The sequence below is a fragment of the Durio zibethinus genome, chromosome 28 (genome assembly GCF_047325235.1).
Source record: "Durio zibethinus cultivar Kanyao isolate XHJ-2024 chromosome 28, ASM4732523v1, whole genome shotgun sequence".
NCBI lineage: Eukaryota > Viridiplantae > Streptophyta > Magnoliopsida > Malvales > Malvaceae > Durio > Durio zibethinus.
Window position 1 is genome coordinate 16,596,838 of NC_143189.1, and position 13,408 is coordinate 16,610,245.

General features: G+C 23.9%; 1 pseudogene; it reads right to left on the reverse strand.

The window, feature by feature from the left end:
* Positions 1–4,889: 4,889 nt before the first annotated feature.
* On the reverse strand, positions 4,890–8,865 carry LOC111280687 (dihydroceramide fatty acyl 2-hydroxylase FAH2-like; annotated as a pseudogene).
* Positions 8,866–13,408: the final 4,543 nt, after the last annotated feature.

Genomic DNA, 13,408 nt, shown 5'->3' on the forward strand with positions numbered 1-13,408 from the left:
ACTAGTTTTTGTTGTCCCATGCATTGCATGTGAATATATTTATCATTAATATCATTTTATATTGTAATTATAAACTATAAATAAGTGACTTTTGATTAATAATTGATTTAATAATAGAGTTCTATAACCTTTAATATTATAAAATCTAAATTTGTATGAAATTTTGAAATTTCATGTTAGAAGAAAATCTTAATTTTAAAGGTGAAAGTCTTCTCAAAATAAATTAAAATATGAAAAAAATAAGTATTAATTAATCTCGTGTATAAAAACAAATTATTAATCGAAGGACATGCAACTCAATTAAAGAGATTGATTGATCATATTTTAAATTGGAATACGTAACTTCAAAACCTATAAATCATAGGTTTGTTTATAGTAAGATCACAATATATCATCTTTATTTTAAGGTCATGAGATATCATGATATCCTATAATATATTATGATAAATTATAAAAATAATATAATTAAAAAAAAGGAAGAATGGACTAATAGGTAAATATTAAAAAATATATATAATTTTATTTAATTTATTAATTTAACAAATAAAAAATGATATATTTTTTAATTTTATAATATCAATTTATTTTACAAAATCAACTTAACTAATTATGTTTCATACTATATTTGTATACTTTTTTGTCATTACATTTAGAATTATTAATTTTTTTTCAAGAATAAGACATTTTAAACTCATTTTCCATCTAATAGTATGAATTTTATTATTATTTTCATCTTTTTATGTTAACAATTTTTTTATTTAAAATCTTCTAATTTAAAAATATCAATTCTTTTACATTGTCAAGTTAATTATTTAGTTTAATTTTTTGTTAAACTTGTTCTTACTTTATGTTTCATTTAGAATTATTATAATTTTTTCTTAAGGTATTACGACGTAAAATGATATCAATTTTATGCTTATTTTTACTTTTTTTTTTATTTTTTTATGTTAATAATTTTTTGTTTGGAATTATTTTTTATTTATAATAATAATTTTTTATGTTACTAATTTAATTATTTACATTATAATAATATGTTTTTACACTTGTTCTTATGTTTTATTATGTTTAAAATTATTATAATTTTTTTCTTAAAGTATTACAGCATTTTTAATATATTTTATGTCAAATAATACAAATTTTATGATTATTTTAACATTTTTACGTAAACACTTATTTTTTTGATTGAATTATTTCTTATTTATAATATAATCTTTTTATATTTTTATGAAAAAAATAATTTTTTTATGTTGTCAACTTAATTATTTACGTTAAAATAGTATTTTTGTTTGCTTGTTCTTATATTTTATTGCATTTAGAATTATCATAACTTTCTTTAGGCTATTACGATAGTTTCAACTTATTTTACACCAAATAATACTTATTTTATAACTATTCTTATATTTTTACATTACGATACTTTTAACACATTTTACATTAAATTATATCAATTTTATGACCATTCTCATCATTTAATGTTACGAAATTTTTAACAAATTTTATGTTAAATTATAACAATTACACAATTATTCTCAACTTTTTACGTTAACACTTATTTCTAAGTTTAGAATTATAAAAAATTATAATAATAATTTTTATGTTATCAATTTAATTATTTATGTTATAATAAAATCCGTTACACTTATTCTTATATTTTATTATATTTAAAATTATTACAACTTTTTCTTAAGTATTACCACACTTTAAACATATTTTATGCTAAATTATACTAATTTTATGATTATTCTCACCTTTTTACTTTAACGTTTTTTTATTTTGAATTATTTTAATTTATAATATTAATTTTTTTATGTTATAAATTTATTATGTTTCGTTAATACCATTTTACTTTTGTTGTTACTTTTTATTATGTTTAAAATTATTACAATTTTTTGTTAAGGTATAACGATATTTCTAACCATTGTACATAAAATAATACCAATTTTATGATTATTTTCACCATTATATGTTAACTCTTACTTTTCGTTTAAAATTATTTTTTATTTATAATAATAACTTTTTATATTACTAACTTAATTATTTACATTATAAGAATATCTATTTACACTTGTTGTTACATTTCATTACGTTTATAATTATCATAACTTTTTGCTATGGTATTACGATACTTCTAATCTAATTTATGTTAAATGACATCAATTTTACAATTATTTTTATGTTTTTACGTTACGACATTGTAATACATTTTATATAAAATGATTTCAATTTTTTAACTATTCTCACATTTTTATGTTAACACGTATTTTTTTGTTTATAATTATTTTTTATGTATAATAATATTTTTTATGCTGTCAACTTCATTATTATGTTATAATAATATCTTTTATAGTTGTTCTTATCTTTTAATACGTATAAAATTATCATAACTTTTTCTTAAAATATTCTGACATTTCTAACACATTTTACATAAAAAAAAAAATCAATTTTACGGTTATTCTTATCTTTTTATGTTAACACCTATTTTTTGGTGTAGGATTATTTTTATTTATAAAACTAATTTTTTTACATTACAAATTTAATTATTTATGTTTTAATAATATTTTTTTTACACTTGATACTTTTTATTATGTTTAGAATTATCATAATATTTTATTAAGGTGTAACAATACTTGTAACTATTTTACGTCAAACAATATTAATTTTATGATTATTCTAACTTTTTTACTTTGACATCTATTTTTTTGGTTTAAAATTATTTTCTATTTACAACGATATTTCTTTTATATTGTCAATTTAATTATTTGCATTACAATAATATATTTTTATACTTGTTCTTCTTTTATTACGTTTAGAATTATCATAATACTTTTAAGATATTATGACACTTTTAACACAGTTTTATACTAAAATGATACCAATTTTATGATAATTCTTACATTTTTATATTAACATTTATTTATTGGTTTAGATTTATTCTTTAGGTTTAAGGTAATAATTCTTTTACATTGTTAATTTAATTATTTATGCTATAATAATATCTTTTTACACTTATTCTTACTTTCATTACGTTTAAAATTATTATAACTCTCTGTTAAAGTATTAGATACTTGAAAACATTTTATACCAAATGATACAAATTTTATGATAATTCTCACATTTTTATGTTAACATTTATTTATTGGTTTATAATTATTTTTTAGGTTTAAGGTAATAATTTTTTTATGTTGTCAATTTAATTATTTATGTTACAGTAATATCTTTTTACGCTTATTTTAACCTTCATTATATTTAGAATTGCCACAACACTCTCTTAAGGTGTTAAAATACTTCTAACACACTTTATGCTAAATGATACCAATTTTATGATAATTATCACATTTTTAAGTTAACATTTATTTATTAGTTTAAAATTATTCTTTGGGTTTAATATTATAATTTATTTATGCTATCAATTTAATTATTTACATTATAATAATATCTTTTAACTCTTGTTCTTGCTTTCATTATGTTCTGAATTATTACAACTCTTTCTTAGAGTGTTATAGCACTTCTAACACATTTTATGCTAAATAATACTAATTTTACGATAATTCTCACATTTTTGCTTTAACATTTATTTATTAGTTCTTAGGTTTAAGGTAATAATTCTTTTATGTTGTAAATTTAATTATTTACATTATAATAATATCTTTTTATACTTGTTCTTATCTTCATTACGTTTAGAATTATCACAATACTCTCTTAGGGTGTTACGACACTTTTAACATATTTTATGCTAAATAATACCTATTTTATGAGAATTCTTATATTTTTATGTTAACATTTATTTATTGGTTGAGAATTATTCTTTGGGTTTAAAATTATAACTCATTTAGGTTGTCAATTTAATTATTTACATTATCATAATATCTTATTACGCTTATTCTTACCTTCATTATATTTAGAGTTGTCACAATACTGTTTTACGATGTTACAACACTTCTAACAATTTTTATGCCAAATAATACTAATTTTACGATAGTTCCCATCTTTTTACGTTAACATTCATTTATTGATTTAGAATTATTCTTTGGGTTTAAGGTAATAATTCTTTTAAATTGTCAATTTAATTATGTACATTACAATAATATCTTTTTACATTTGTTCTTACCTTCATTACCTTTAAAATTATCACAACACTCTTTTAGAGTATTATGACACTTCTAACACATTTTATGCCAAATAAAACTAATTTTACAATAATTCTCATATTTTTATGTTAACATTTATTTATTAGTTAGAATTATTCTTTGGGTTTAAGATTATAATTCTTTTATGTTGTCAATTTAATTCTTTTACGTTGCAATAATATCTTTTTATGCTTATTCTTACTTTATTACATTTAGAATTATAACAACTCTCTTTTAAGGTATTACGACATTTTTAACACATTTTATACCCAATAAAACTAATTTTACAATAATTCTCACATTTTTATGTTAACATTTATTTATTGGTTTAGAATTATTCTTTGGGTTTAAGGTAATAATTCTTTTACATTGTCAATTTAATTATTTACGTTACAATAATATCTTTTTATGCTTATTCTTACCTTCGTTACATTTAAAATTATCGCAACACTCTTTTAGGGTGTTATGACACTTCTAACACATTTTATGCCAAATGATACCAATTTTATGATAATTCTCACCTTTTTACTTTAACATTTGTTTATTGGTTTAGAATTATTGTTTGGGTTTAAAGTAATAATTCTTTTACATTGTCAATTTAATTATTTACGTTACAATAATATCTTTTTACATTTGTTCTTACTTTTATTACATTTAGAATTATCACACCACTCTCTTAGGGAGTTATGATACTTCTAACACATTTTATGTCAAATGATACCAATTTTATAATAATTTTCACCTTTTTACATTAACTAATTTTTAATTAAGGCTTTTAGAAACTTGTTTGGTGGGCTTACCATGGTGTGTGTAGTAATGGATGACATCATACAAAATATACCCAATTAAACCACCTTCAAAGATAGCAGAACTAGTAGAATGAGTGAACAAAAACTTAAACAGACACCAAAATTGGTCAAGAGACACTAGAAAAACAAATGATAAGTGAAAAGTAAGGAATTATAATAATTCCAAGATTAGTAAATGACTTATAAATGCAACAAAATGCTTTTGATTTGAATTGAAGCAAAATATAGATATTGTTACACATAGTAGAGCAGTTTTAGCATGTGGAATAACAAGCCACATGCCATCCATAAGGTGCTTATAGTGGCAACCATGAGAAGATAGTGCACGATGTTTCACCTATTCCAAAGTTGTCAATGAATTATTACATCATTCTAGCATACTTTGAAGGCTAACATAAACAAAAAAAAAAAAAAAAACAGAGTAAAAGTCATAATATAAAAGTAAAATAAGGGTAAAATATGTTTGTTTTTGTATAAATGTCATAATTCCCGAAAAGAAAGAACTAACCAATAACTCTTTGTTTCAATGTGGAAAAGGAAATGGTGAAAACATTATTCTAGAAATGTCCACACAAACATGCCAAAAGGAATCATTAAAGCTATTTGAGGAAGTATATGCCCATTACTTATGGACATTGAGATACAATAGCATGCAATTGGCAACCATATGGTTGGAACTGCCCACCAGACAGTGCGGGTAAAAAATGTTTTCAAGTAAAACAAATTGAAGAAGCATTAGCTTGTTCTTACCACAAATGGCCCTAGAAATTTCTAATGAAAATATTTCAAAATGCTTGTTGATACCTCCAAAAAATCACTCTAAAAAAATCGAGGACTTCCATAGCTCACAATAGGCTAGTGGACCCACTCTTGATAAGTTTCTCCAAGGTGACCAACTTGTCACAGATCCTCAAAATCTATAATCTTTAACTAGAGTCACTATAAAATTTTTTTTATATATTGATGCTTGGTTATTCTAACGATCAAATTGCGTCAGTAAAAAAGACTTTTATAGATGGATTTTTAATATCGTCAAAATATACCATACTTTTACCAACACTTTATATAACCGTTGGTATAGATAAACTTTTTCTAATGGTATATAACTATCCATCAGTATAAGTATTCTATATACTGACATTTATCTATATTGACGATCAAATTATATAAGTACAAAGTATCATACTAATGGATTTTTATTACTGTCAATATAGACATTGCTTATACCAACACTTTGTAAATCCGTTGGTATAGGTAAACTTTTTTTGATGGTATATAAATATCTGTTAGTATAAATAAGTTATATACTGACGGTTCGTCAATTTAAGCTAAAAAAAAATATTTATTCTTAATTTTTTTAAAAAAAATTAATTCATAATATTTCGCTCCAATAAAAATTTTCAAAAACTATAATTTGATAAAAGCTATAATTATTAATAAATAAAATTTGTAACTTAATTAATTTTGAATGATAATAAGTTTTAAATAAAATTTGTAAGTATTATATTAATTAATAAATTTATAATTAAATATTAGACTAAATTTTTTAAAATTTAGATATTATATCAATTGATTTTAATTAATATTTCAGTTTTAATATGGCTTCATAAAATTTTAAAATCATTCTAGATCGAAAGTCAAATTATAAATAATCTAAATATATAGTAGTATTTATATTCATATAAATATTATTCTATGTTATTTGTAAAAAAAATTTTATAAAATAATATTTATCGTTCACTGTGTTAGTAGTTTGGGATTCTAAAGCTTAAGAAAGAGAAAGTGATCACAAGGCGTTTGACAAAAAAAACATCTTTAATTTTTTGTAAGGGAATATTAAAGGTGTTTTCTGGGCAAAAACACCTTGAATATTTCAAAAACTAAAACGCTGGGATTATTGAAAGTGTTTTTTTACAAAAAGTCCCTTAAATAATCTATTCTAAATGAATAATTCATGGATTATTTAAGGTATTTTTTGCCAAAAATACCTTGAATAATCCATAAATTATTCAAGGTATATTTAGTCAAAAACACATTCAATAACCTAATTCAATAGTTTGTAAGGGATTATTCAAGGTATTTTTTAGCTAAAAATACCTTCAATAATCCCATCATTAAAATTGAAAGGGATTATTCAAGGCATTTTTTCCCATAAATGCCTTGACTAACCCCATTCAATTTTTTCTAAGGAATTATTCAATGTGTTTTTTCATAAAAACACCTTGAATAATCCTAAAAAAAGGAGGGGATTATTGAATGCATTTTTAGCCAAAAATACCTTCAATAATCCACTCATAAAAATTTAATGAGATTATTTAATTTAATGAGATTATTCAAGGCATTTTTAGTCAAAAACGCCTTTAATTTAAGCCATTTGATTTGACTAAAAAATAAGAAAATAGTTGTTATCATTTTGAAAAGCATGTTTAAAAATGATTGCAAGTCAGTTGTAGGTTTATGCCTAGAAAATATTTTATTTATCTATGTGATCTTACGAATTACATTTTGGAATTTATATTATGAACATTATAGTATTTCAATAAATTGACCACATTAGAATTTATAACTGATAATGTTGCTATATAAATATATTTTTTTCAAATAATCATACTCAATATATGTGTATTCATATAAGCTACCAATTGATATAAAACAAATATATACTATTAATATTAAACCAATACCCTAATCTAGAAACTTAAATTATCCATTCAACATGGCATGTTAAAAAAATTATAAAAACTAAAATGCATATATTTACATCTAACCAACAATCTCTAACCTTAAGCTGTAGCGAATGATAATACATACTTAGATCACTTTTTATGGACTTCAACAAGTTCGTATATCGTAAAGCTTCCTTTACTCTCCCATTATAAAAAAAATTAGAAGTAAATGTTAATAAACGAGAAAATAATTTAATTTTTTTGGAAGATATTATGATTGTATGAAATTAATACTAACCTTGAATGGTATAGTCATAAAATCATATAAAACTATCTCTCTCATAAAACGAAAGATATAATATCCATATTCAGTATATCCTGGTTGACAAAGTACTTAAAAAATAAATTTAATGGGTTTAAGAAACATTTATCTAAATAAACTCAGTATAAAAGAATAAATTTTATATTTACCGATAATGACACCCAATTTATCTTTACTTTTTTATCAACTTTAAACATTTCCCTAAATTGAAAAGAAAAAAAAGTACTTAATACAAAAATAAAAGTAATTATGAAGAAATAGAAGATAATATAATAAGATGTAATACATCTTTATAAAATTTTGAATATCAAGGTTAGGCTTCGTCATTGGTTAAGCAGAATTAAATAAGTATGGCATAAAGGAATTTGTATTAATGACAATAAGCTGTCAATGACGATTGTAAAATAATAAAAATAATATACTCAAATAAGGTATCATCTCAATTTCGAGTAAATTTGGAATAATTATTTGTATGAATATAACTTATGCAACACTATACAAGACCAAAAAGTAATCAGCTCATTTTTTCATGCATTAATTCACATAACGATCACAAAAAATGATAGTGTCACTCTGCTCACTAATAAAATTCAAGTCAATGAATCTAAATCTTTAGGTAATTTGTCTGGCCTTGATCTTTTTATACAGGAAGTTGCACGATAACAATCAACAACATTAGTTAATAATACACCATAATATAGATTAATACATATTGACTTTGCATATTTAAATTTTTAAGCTAACCTAATATAGGCAATAATATTAGAAGCTGATATTTCATCTAGGGTACAAAATTTCTTAATCTTAGGCCCCCCAATGTAAGAAACTGATGGATGATCAAATAACCCATCCTCAGACTTAATGGTAATGCAGTTTCCTTCATATAAATGATTAAGTGCATAATTAGATAACATATCAATGGTAGCCTGAGCAAGGGTCATCCTCTGAGTTTCAACATCCTACTACAATATATAATGAAATATAAATATTAAAACCAAATTAATAAATATAATAAACAAATAAATATTAAGTGAATAAACAAAATCATACTTTATGGCTAGTACCAAAGGTTGGGTTTTCTACTTAACTTGCAATAGAAGTTTGTCCTAGCTAGATGATGCTATTTGACTGGCTTATAGGCATGCTAGGCTGCATTGTTGTCAACATTACCTCTAAAGCTACGAGTCATTGTTGTTGATCATTCAAACATTACTCTTGATCATCAAGTCTTTGCTATTGTTGCTCAATGATTGCTTTTATGTTGTTCATTCATCATTTGAGGGATTTTAGGTTAATTACTGAAGAACTTTGATGGCAACACAAATCTACCAACCCCATGAACTCGACCATGTCTTTCTTTTACTCCTAATGCTAAAGACAAGGGATCTCACCACAATGGGTTTCCAGTTTATCAAATTTAATTTTAGTAGCAAAATCATCCTGAAAGATAATAATAAGATGGGTCATAACAACAAATCTATACAAGTATAGAGTCTTACATACAAGCACAAAGCCAATCATACGTGATATAGTGAATAGTTACACATACAATTTTTTTAGCCATTTCTTTGGTTGCTTCATCTACAAACGATCCATCTTTCCACATATATCCTTGTTTCCACACATCCCATCTAGAAACTTTAATGTTAGAGCTAGATGATTCCTAATAAATTAACGCTATATAAGATTTAGAATATATTAAATGAATATTCATAAATATTCATTTATGAGTATAAAATAAGTGTATGAATACTTACAAGCTCATACTTGAAATTTGTATAACCCTTGCTTGATGTCTGATGGTAATATACTTGTTTGACCCAAATATTCTTTTGTTGTTCTTTGATTTTCTAGAAAAGAAAAATATTATGTAAATCACATATTAAGATATCGAATATGTTACATAAAATCTTACAAATAATTTTTTGTAATAGGTATGCCTACCAAGAATTCTTTTGGTAGCTGATCTCAAACAAAATTTGTCCAATCTTGATAACTTATAATATCTGCATATGACAAAGGTGGAACAGCCAAGATATCACTATGATTAGCTAATAGTAAAATATATTGAGTAGTCAATTTACTTTTAAAGTCTTTGAATGCTTTCCCAGTTCATTGCAACACAAGCTTTTTAGACTCAATTAAGACGTCGAACTGTTCCTAATAAATTTAACATAATTATTATGACCACATTGAATTTCAATTAAATAATCATTTAACAAAGTTTATGAAATAGTTGAATAAACATACCACAACCGACTCCCATAAATGATTTTTTAGATCATCAAGAATTCATTGCCAATTATGGTATGTAATAGAAATGCTACTATAGACGACCGTTTCAATATGACTAACCAACTTGGCAGCTTTATCAGACATAGGCTGCCCACTTTGATTGAAATTGACATGAATTTTCATGTTAGTAACTTGAATTTGTTTATTTTGACCCCTTGCTTTTTTTTTTTTCACTACATGTATGTCTTCTTCATGTTTGTAACAGGAGAAGTATGTTGTTGGAATTCCATAATACCTACGATTTTGATCATAATTATAGGAAATAAATCAAAATGTCTCTCTAAATTTCATACAGTATGTGATAATCATATTATAGTTACTACATCAATATACGTAAAACATCTTCAAATCAATAATATTTTATAAGTATAAGCCATACTGTGATTCCAACCTTAAATAAGAGTTCCATGCAAAAAAAATGACGAGTAAAAAAATATAAACAATTTTCACAATACCATTAAGCAAACCACAATATTTAAACCAAACTACAAAGAAACACCATACATAAAATAAAATGAAACTAGATGACTAAGGTGACGGTGGAATGAATACAATATATATATATATATATATTAAGGAACGAAAAAAATACCTATATCAAAGAAAAAATAATACAAAAAACAAATAAAATAAAGACATACAGGTAAAAAGAAACCAAAAGGCAAACTAAATGAGTTTAGGGGTTTTGGTTTGATTACAATGCAACTTTAATCATTCTTTATAATAGCAATTTGATATTTCAAAGTTAAAGACAGGGGAATAAATTTTAAAATGATCAATAAAGGTATTTTATAAAAAAAAATGCCTTCAATTTTTTAAAGGAATATTCAAGATGTTTTCTAGGCAAAAAAGCCTTGAATAATCCTAATAAAAAATCACGAATTATTGAAGGTATTTCTTTTGCAAAAAACACCTCAAATAATCCTCTCTAAAAACTTTGAGGAGATTATTGAATGGTTTTTAGTCAAAAATGCCTTTAATAACCCTATTCAATATTTTTTTAAGGATTATTCAAGGTATTTTTTAGGTAAAAATACGTTCAATAATCTCCTCATAAATGCCTGAAAGGGATTATTCAAGGTGTTTTATTATAAAAGTGTCATGAATAATATCAAAAAAATGGGAAGGGATTATTGAAGGTGTTTTTTTTTATAGAAAATACCTCAAATAATCCCCTCTAAAGAATTAGAGGGATTATTGAATGCATTTTTAACCAGAAACACCTTCAATAATCCCGTTCAATATTTTGTTAAGGATTATTTAAAGCATTTTTTAGGCAAAAAAGCCTTTAACAATCTCTTCATAAACGCTTAAAGGGGATTATTCAAGGCGTTTTTAGCCATAAATGCCTTGATTAACCCCAAGAGATTATTCAAGGCATTTTATCACAAAAATGCCTTGAATGATCTAAAAAAAAGAATGGATTATTAAAGGCATTTTGGGTAAAAAAATGTCTCAAATAATCTTCTTTAAAAAATTAGAAGGGATTCTTCAAGGCGTTTTTTATCAAAAATACATTTAATAAGCCTATTCAATATTTTGTAAGGATTATTTAATGTATTTTCTTAGCAAAAACACCTTCAATAATCTACTTATAAACACTTAAAGGGGATTATTCAAGGTGTTTTATCACAAAAATGCCTTGAATGATCCTAAAAAAAAGGAAGAAGATTATTGAAGACATTTTTGACAAAAAAATGCCTGGAATAATCCCTTCTAAAAAATTGGAGGGGATTATTTGAGGTATTTTTGGTAAAAAAAATGCATTGAATAATCCATTTATAAAAAATATAAGGAGATTATTCAAGGCATTTCTAGCTAATAGTCCTATTCAATTTTTTTTTGTAAGGGATTATTTAAGATATTTTTTAGGCTAAAACACCTTGATTAATCTCTTATAAAAAATTGTTAGGTATTATTTAACATGTTTTTTGCCACAAATGCCTTGAATAACTAGATGCCAAGATTTTTTAAAGATTATTCAAAGTATTTTCTAACAAAAAATACCTTCAATAATCCACCATCCTTACCTTATGTTCCCATGTCTTGGGAATGAAAACCTTTTAAAAAATCTAAACTTATTAAAACAAAAGTAGTGAAAATTTTGTTCCCACTATCCTTACCTTGCCTTTTAGTCTTTACCTCACCTGAAGTTTATCTTGTCTCACTCTCCCTTGCCTTTGATCTTTTTAACTTTGTAGCTAAAATCCTTGTTTAAATTTTCAAGCTTTAAAACTTTGTTTTCCTAGCAAAAATCTCTCATTTCTACATAGTTTTTACAAGTTGCCTAGATTTTATCCTTTTGCAATTGTGAGTTATTTCAAATATTCTTATTTTTGTTTTGAGCTACTTTCTTTCTACCCTCTAACTCTCTCTTGCTTATTCAACCGAAACTAAACTTGGTTGTGCTTCTCCTAAAAATACATAAGTTTAACTATAAAGATATGTTTGAAATATTATTCTTAATGAAAATGTGACATTATGCTTATATAGTCAAAATTTATTTAGTGCTTAAATTAAATGCTATTGTTTTAATTTAAGTTTTTAAATTAAATATAATTTTATTACTAGGGCAAATCATCTTACATTCTATGGATAAGGTATAGATAAATCTCACGTCAAGAGCTAGTGAAAAATACATAAAAGGAATCACTAATTTTTTAGACTTTGCCTTTGCAATATCATCTGAAGATGAAAAAATTTGGTGTCCTTATGTTCAATGTGTCAACACATTTAGAGTTTGTAAGAGAGATGCATTTGATCACATAATATGTAATGGTTTTCTCAAAGGATATGTTCGATGGGTATTTCACAAAGAGGTTTTGGATGCATGTTTACCTATTTAAATAACTAATGACAAAAAAAAAAGGATAGGTCCTAACATTCATGATTTATTACAGGATATGATGGCTGAAAAAGCTATAAATGTTGATGTGGGTAACTTACAAGCTGGAGATACTAGTGGAGAGCAACACCATGATCATAAAATTGATAGTGACAAGTTTTATAGTTTTCTTAAAGATACAAAGGAGAAAATATATCCAAATTGCAAAAACTTTACAAAAGATTTCCTCTATAATCTATTTGTTCCACATTAAGTGTTTTAATGGTTGGACAAATAAAGTTTTTAACAAATTCTTAAAAGTTTTGAAACTTGCTCTGTTAGAGGGTAATACATGACCAAGGTCT